Below are 8,089 nucleotides of genomic sequence, written 5' to 3'. Positions count from 1 at the left end.
TGAAGAGCAAAGATCCTGGGTATCGTACGGTAAGCAAAAATCATCACAGTTCCTGCCTTCATGAAGCTTACAGTCCAGAGGGAACATAGTAATCAAATAATCGCACAAACAAATGAAAAATAACAACTGTGGTTTGGGTTACCGAGGAGAACAACAGTATGGGTTCTATGAGAGACTCTGATGGGAAGCCTGACCTGGTCTGAGAAGTCAGTAATGATGGTTGACTTACAGCTGAGAGACGGGTTATTTAAGAGGGGACAGGGGTGTGCTCAGAATTCAGGGCAGAAAGGGAGATGTGCACAGTTGCCCTGGGACAGGTGAGGTTGCAGTGTACTCAAGGAGCTATAACAAGTACAGTGAAGGACCATGAATCTGGAGCTTGAAAGTAAGAAGTCAAGAGACAGAAAAAAAGAGGTAGGAAGGGGCATGACTACCCAGTGCCTTGTGGGTTATGTTAAGGATTTTGATTTCATTCTCAAGAAGCCATTGGGAAGGGGGTTGGGGCAGCGAATCAAGAGCACAGCCCCCCCCCCCCCAAGCTCTCTGTATAACCATCCCCCTAACCTCTCTCTTATACCCCCCTCCCCAGCCGAGCTCTCTCTTATACGCCTCCGTTTTGGGTCATAGACAATGTGCTGTAGGGAGGTACAAGGGGTAAAAAAAAAAAAAAGGTGAACCAGAAACTTACTGATCTCCTCTCATAAGGCTTACAGTCTAGGATGCAACATGGGAGATAAAGATAGTCCATTAATAAATACTTTCAATTTACATAATGTAACAAAAGAACAACATAGGAGTCTCTGAGATCAAATGACTGTGGTCCTCTCCTTGGGTAGAACTAACTGCAGAACCTCAGGGAAGCTTTCTTCTGAAGGTTAGGTTGACTAAGTGTTATTGATATGATTATTGGAAATTTCAATTCGCCTTGTATCTTCTACTCCCAATCCCTGTTTCGTTAGGTGACCTTGACTTTCATGCTTTCTCCCTCTGTATATAAATGGCAGGGAGTAGGTAGCGAAGTGCTTGTGTTTCTGGAAAATGCAAAAGCCCATTTATTCTGAGTGCCAACTCTGGGACATACACGGTGGTAAATGAAACAATAAACTATCAGATCATTGGGCAGCTCTGATTTTGTTCTGTCTATATATAATCCACCAGGAGGGTAGTAGTATTGACATTTCTAAATTAACACCCTTTTCCTTACTAAACCAATTACTTCCAACATGTTACAGTTCATCACCTCAAAATAGTTTTTTTTTTTTTTCCAATCAGTCGAAGACAGAAAATCCATAAGCAGTTTATCAGTGTGTGATGCTGTTTGCATTTCAGTGCTGCTCCCAATTTGGATTTTCATCATTCTTTGGACTCTTAGCCCAATCCCTTCACAAATTAATGTATTTGTGTGAAAACAAGCAGCAATTCTTGTTTATAAATGTAGTCTGGAAATCAGCCAGAGCGTACTCACTAGAAACTTCGGGTGTGGTTGATTGTTCCTGAAGATAAAGCTCAATATTGTTATTCTTCTAAATTGACGTACCCCTTTCCTGAAACATACCAGCCTTGGCCTACGATGGAATTGTATGTGGTAATCCACAAGCAGCTATTGAGCATGGTTTGAATTCTATCTGAACTACTTGCCGTATCCGTTTAACGTACTTGATAATTCTGATTTAATTCTATATCAGTCATTTAACAGTATATATCTTGGACAAGTTACTTAAATCCTCTGAGTTTCCCTTTGATCTTTAGTAAAGTAGCAACAGTTGTATCTGCTTTGCCCTTTTGGTCTAGTTGTGAAATTAAATGAGAACGTATTTGTAATTATTCTTTGTAAACTCAGTATTTATGTGTAGGATATGCCATTCTTACTACACATGGTACAATCGCATCACTGACCCCTAGTTCTTCACCCCGTCCTGTAAGTAAGCCCTTGGACGTGTGAATTTGCCAGTCCCTTTCTGAAGAGGGAGGGTATATCTCCCTGCCTCTTGACTTTAGTTTGGATGTATTACTTGCTTTGGCCCACAGAATATGGTAAAGGTGACAGTATGCGGCTCTGAGCCTAGGTCTAAAGAAGCCAGATATGTTTCTGCTTGTTTTTGTGTGCTGTGCCAATTTCCATGAGAAGAACACATCTCTGGTCCCAAGAAGATGAGAGGCGTGTGGAACAAAGCCACTCCAGTCTAGCTATCCCAGCTCAGCCCGGCCTAAACCAGCTGACTCCCAGCTGACCTGCAGATCCGTGGGTAAGTCCAGCCCAGGTCGGTAGAACACCCAGGCGAACCATGTAAATTAAATAAATGTGTATTATTATGTAGCACTGACGTTTTGGTGTCATTTTGAATGTAGCGTTATTGTAGTCATAACTGACTGGTCTGTCACCCATCAACCATCCACCTATCCAGCTACTTAAACATCCTTTGGTTCACTAAGACTAAGGTATCTTCAAGGGAAAAAGACAAGAGGCTTCAGTTTTGAGTAGATTTTTCCTTCTCTCCCTTCTCTTTTCTTCTTTTCCTTCTCTTTACCTAATTTCAGAAGTAAATTGTTCAAGAGTTGCAAATATGAAATTTTCCACATAGCACTCCAAATAGACTGAATAAAAGGCTCAGTAGAGATCTAACAAATAATGTTTTAGTGAAAATGTTTACTTCTAACTGGTATGTAGATGAGGAATCTGTTAGGATCACATGCTGTCTTGTTTATTGTCTGATTTATAAACAAGACTGATCTACAAGTATATGCAAAAGGTAGAGACAGGGCCTGAAATTTCACTAAGAGCCTTAGTGTGCCACTAGATTTGGGAGTCTTTTAGGACACCTATATGATGAGCTAACAATTCAATGTAACACACACATATTGAGTGTATACCACACATGGGGCATAGTGTAAGGTCCTGGGGAAATAGAAATGAACAAGACATAGTAGCTCCCTCTTAATGATCCAGTGAGGGAAATGAAATGCAAATTACTCATGATACTGTATCTATTAATTCTGTAACACGCTTTTTTTGTACTTTGGAAATCAAGATGGCGTGTCATAGTTTAGTTGATCGTGGTTTTCTCATTCTTTGTGGTATAGAGGATAGTGATGCAGATTATACTTGATAACCCTCTTAGAGCCACGAAAATACAGAAGTAAGTTACTATGAGAACAGCGTATATACTATGTCATAGGATCAAAAAGCAAGGAGGGATTGCTTCTCCCAGATAACCCGGAGAGAGACTTCATAGAGGAAGAGACATTTAGAGAAGATGGATTTCAACAAGAAAAAGTGCTAGAATAAAGACCACTGTAGGTCAATTGGTTCCTTAACTGTCTATCACCGAGGGGTACTTTTATTGCCTATTTCTTTCCCTGTCCCGTGTTGTTTTTACAACGATTTTGTCATTATAAATAAATTTACATTTATCAAGAGATACTTCACTTCTCAACTTGATAGCAAAAGCCGTACATTACTGTCATCAGAATTTCTAATCAGATGAGATACTCCGTACTCAACTACTGAGTTAGCATTTTTGGCCAAAAGCCAAGAACTTTAATATTTTAGTTTGTACTAGGGTTTTTGAAATATTGACAAGCATTCATCCTAGATGGGAATGCCATTCTACATGAAAAATGCATCCTAAGAAAATAAATAGACATGGGACCCACAGGTTGTGATCCTTAATATAGTTTGCCTAGTGCTTTGTGCAAAAGAGGAAAGATTAGAAGAGGTGAGACAGGAAGTAAGAGAGGTCCAGCTCGCAGAGTCTTGAACGTCATCCTTAGGAATTTAGACTTTCATTGTAGCTATCACTGAAAAAATCATCTGCTTGAATATGAAAGGACATATAGTTTGAATTTGGTTACCAAAAAAAGAAGAAGAAGAACTCCTCTATATCATAACCACAAGAAGTAGATCCCGGATGACTAAATTCCTACCGAAAGGACACAGACATGCCACAGCCTGTGCGTTCACCTATAGCACGGCAGCTGCCACTAAGTGTAGGAGTGTGTAAGCTTCGCCATCAGTTCTCTATTTCTGATGTGAGGATTCCAAGCAGAGTATTGCATAATAGTAAGAGTTTAACTTCTGGAGTTAAACCACCTAGGTGCATGTTCCAATGCCACTGCGTGGCCTTAGGTAAGTTATTGAAGATCTTTGACCTTCAGTTTTCTTATTTATAAGTGGAGACAATGATGTTATCAATATTAGAAGCTATTTGTAAGAATGACATAATTTTTGTCAGTTGTCTGATGCATAGTTAGCAAGACTTAACACTTAATTCGTTTCTTTTAGAACTTGCTTGGAAATCCAAATGTCCAAAGACTGGGTGATGGCATAGAGCAATAAATTCAATCTTCTCTCTTCCCATCATCTCCTAAGATGCCAAACTGGCTGCTAATCAAAACCCTAAGGAGAAAACATATGCTCAAGACACCAGCTTCATCTTGGCAACGGTCTGCATTTAACTTGACAGTAAATAGGAGGTGACAGCTGAATCTGGTGTGGAGATTCCAGAAGGGTGATTTTCTTGGAGGACGTTAACGGGAAGCTCACCTATTGCAAACAATTATCATTGCAAATACATGAGAGCAGAGGATACAGGATTTTACAGAAGAAAATTCTGGAATCCCTGGACAGGGTTGAAGTGAAATGGGAAATAATGTTGATGGAATACATCCTGTTGATGAGACCAGGGCTGCCATCACCACCTCCGTTCCACAAGTTTCTTTAGAAATTCCTTTTAATCAGCCGTGTCGGAAATTGGCACTGCAGAAAATATTTTTCCCCACAAATGTGCTCAAATATATACTGAACAGTAATAATTAACGCTTACCTTTGTCATGTATTTGTGGAGTGTTCAAAGTGCTTTCACATTTACAATTCCATGTTTTTCCCAATGACCTTTTGAGGAAAGTGCAGCATTATTATCTCCCTTTTCCGTATGAGGAGTCTAAAATGGTAAATGGCACAGGGAACCTACCTAATGTTCATGGTTAGTAAGTGAAAAAGACTCCCTTGTGACTTAAATTTGCATCTCCTTTGTCCTGATCTTTATGTGAAGATTTCCATTATTTTCTCATAAGGCAATGATAGTCATGATCCGCCCCCGTTTTGGAGAATTTCCTCCCATATTAATTATATTTTCTTATGCAACAGTTTTATGTCAGTCCTTGCCGCTTCAAGGGTCACAAGAGACTAACATTCGCTGTTTCATCCTGCATAGTTTTGGGAGGATGTTATGGAAAATTGGCAGCCTGTCATTTCCTTCCTCCGGTTTGATCCCAGGCTTTCAGAAGATTGGAGACTTGAACTTATCTGTGTAAGTTAGGTGAGGGTTGAATTACTGAACACCTGGTCAGAGTAAGACTTCATTTATCTTTTCATACCTTAAGTCTGTTCACCTTCTAATCTTTTCTGAATAGGACATCAACTGTAACACAATGGATTCCCTTCCTTTTTCTTTCTGGGGTCAAATATAGTAAAATCCACTGTCCTTCACAAGAAGAAACTCTCTTTGGCTCAGAGACTTTCACATTCCTTCCATGTTACTCAGCATTTTACAGGCATTTTGAGGCATAAAACACCCCCACCCCATGTCCCCCCCCCCTCATTTGAAACAGGAAATTGCCTCTGAGAAATTCTTGGGTGAAGAAAAACAATGGAATGAAATCCTACGTAAGACATCTCATGAAAGTTACAATAGCTTTTTGTAAAAACCCCAGTGTTCTCATCCTTTTACTAGTAGTTCTAGTCACACATTAACAGCATTTTATTAGTAATTATGTCAGTGGTTGTTAAAATCACCTCTTCTACGGTTTCAAAAGGACTGGTTCGGTTATCTCTATAATAGACCATCCCCAAATTGACTTGACTTGTAACAACATTCGTCCATTTGCTTATGATTTTGCAATTTGGGGAGGCCAAAGAAGTAATTTGGGTGATTCTACTCATTTCTCTCAGAGTCTGTCATGCAGCTGCAGTGGTCTGGAGGCTTAAGTGGGGCAGGAATGTTCGAGACGGTTTCTGTGCAAAGCTGAAAAGTATCTCCCAAATTTCACATTTACCCAGAACCTCAGAATGTGATGTTATTTGGAAAGGGGTCTTTGCAGATGTGATTAGCTAAGATGAAATCATGCTGGGGTAGAATGGGCCCTAATTCAACATGACCGGCGTCCTGACAGGGAGAAAAAAGGAAGAACACCATGTAACAAGAGACAGATACTGGAGTGACGTCGCTGTAAGCCCAGAAACACCGAGAAGTGTTGGGAACCACCAGAAGCTGGAAGAAGCAAGGAACACACTCTCCCTCAGAACCTGCAGAAGGAACCAGCCCTGCCTACACACCTTGATTTTGGACTTGTAGCCTCCAGAAGTGTGAGTGAATAAATTTTCTATTGTTTTAAGCCACCCAGTTTGTAATAGTTTGTTATAGCAGCCCTAGGAAACGAGGACAGATTTCCTTGCCTTGGCTGGGATGGCTGGAACAGCTGGGGACTGACCAGTCCGCCTCCCTCCACCCCTTCCCCCTCCCATCTCTCTGGGTCTCTCCAACCAGGTGGTCCCTCCACCACAGTAGCTGGGCCCCTTTATGTGGAGGCTCCATGTTGCAAGAGTGAAAGTAGAAGCTACTAGACATCTGGTGGATCAGGCCCAGAGCTATCACCAGCTTACCTCTGCCATGTTCTGTTGGTTAAGGCCAATTGCAGAGCCTGCTCAGATTCGGGAGGAGGAAACAGACTCCACGTGTTGATGGAGGAGTGATAGAGGTCCACAGGCATGGAAGGACTTGGTGTCCATCTTTGGAAAGAGTCTCAAACAAGGATTGTGTCCACCTGAGTTTGAGTATTTTACTACATGACCTCTTAGTACAAGTTATGATATAGGCTTCACAAGACTTCTTTTTTCTTTAATTAAAAAAAAATTATTTTAGAGAGAGTACAAGGGCCAGAGGGGCAGAGAGAGAAGGGCACAGAGGATCTGAAGTGGGCTCTCTGCTGACAACAGCGAGCCTCATGTGGGGCTCAAACTCACAAACTGTGAGATCATGACTTGAGCTGAACTCGGATGCTCAACTGACTGAGCCACCCAGGCACCCGGCTTAACAAGAATTCTTAGACTGACAGTCTTCGAAATGTTCGGGTCATGTCTTTGAATGTCTGCCAACCTAAGCCTGTGTGTTGGCCTCTCCCAGCAGGGCAAGCAGAAGTCCAGGGTTCAGGCAGCCCACGCTGAGGCTCTAGGATCTAGGATTCAGCGTGGGGGGGGGGTGCAGTTGCCCATGGGAAAGATATTGTGGCATTGCCTGTGGCAGAAGTGACTGTTTCTGAAGTCAGTTGTGACCACGATACGTGCCGTTCTCCAGACTAGAGTTTATAGGAAGAAGGTGCCTTTCTGGGAAAGATTGTAAATGTTGACAGGGCAATGCGTGTGAACAGGCGAAAAAGAAGTAGCTGTAAGAATAAAAATCAGTAGCTGAAAACTTGAGAGTTTTAGAGACCACAAGTATTGAACTTGAGTTGGTTTGATTCTAAATCCCTGTACCTTCCACCACACTCTTCACGGTATTTTCTTGAAGTACTGAAACGTCTGCGCAGGAACCTAAAAAATGATAAAAAACCAAAACCAAACAAACACAAAAGCCCAAAGAAGCTATAACTTAATGTCATTAAGAAATGGAATGATATTGTGGAGTAATGCGATAGATGTCTCTTTCTCAGGCAACATACTTTTTCCCTTAAAAATGCATTACTAATATCTGACACACACAAAAGAATACACGTATTCCACAGGGAAATAATAATATACGCTGTGAAGCCACCCCCCAACTTAGGAACTGGAGCATCGACAATATCGTGGCATCAGACTTCTTCCCCTTTTCCATCTGGATAGTCTCCATCTGATCTTGAACCACAATTCTGAATCTTGTATTTATCATGGCCTTGGCTATTAGGCAACTAGATCTTCAGGTTCTAATTAAAAGAGGGGGAAATCTAGCTTGGCTCCTCGTTAACTCGAAAACGATGTTCTGGTTATTAGCGTGTTAACTCATCTGTATTTTGCGTATCCTGTAAAAGCGTGGCAGCGACACCTCTATGATGA

The sequence above is a fragment of the Panthera leo genome, chromosome D3 (assembly GCF_018350215.1).
Source record: "Panthera leo isolate Ple1 chromosome D3, P.leo_Ple1_pat1.1, whole genome shotgun sequence".
Lineage (NCBI taxonomy): Eukaryota > Metazoa > Chordata > Mammalia > Carnivora > Felidae > Panthera > Panthera leo.
The sequence above is the reverse complement of the archived record's forward strand: the minus strand, read 5'-3'. Positions refer to the sequence as shown.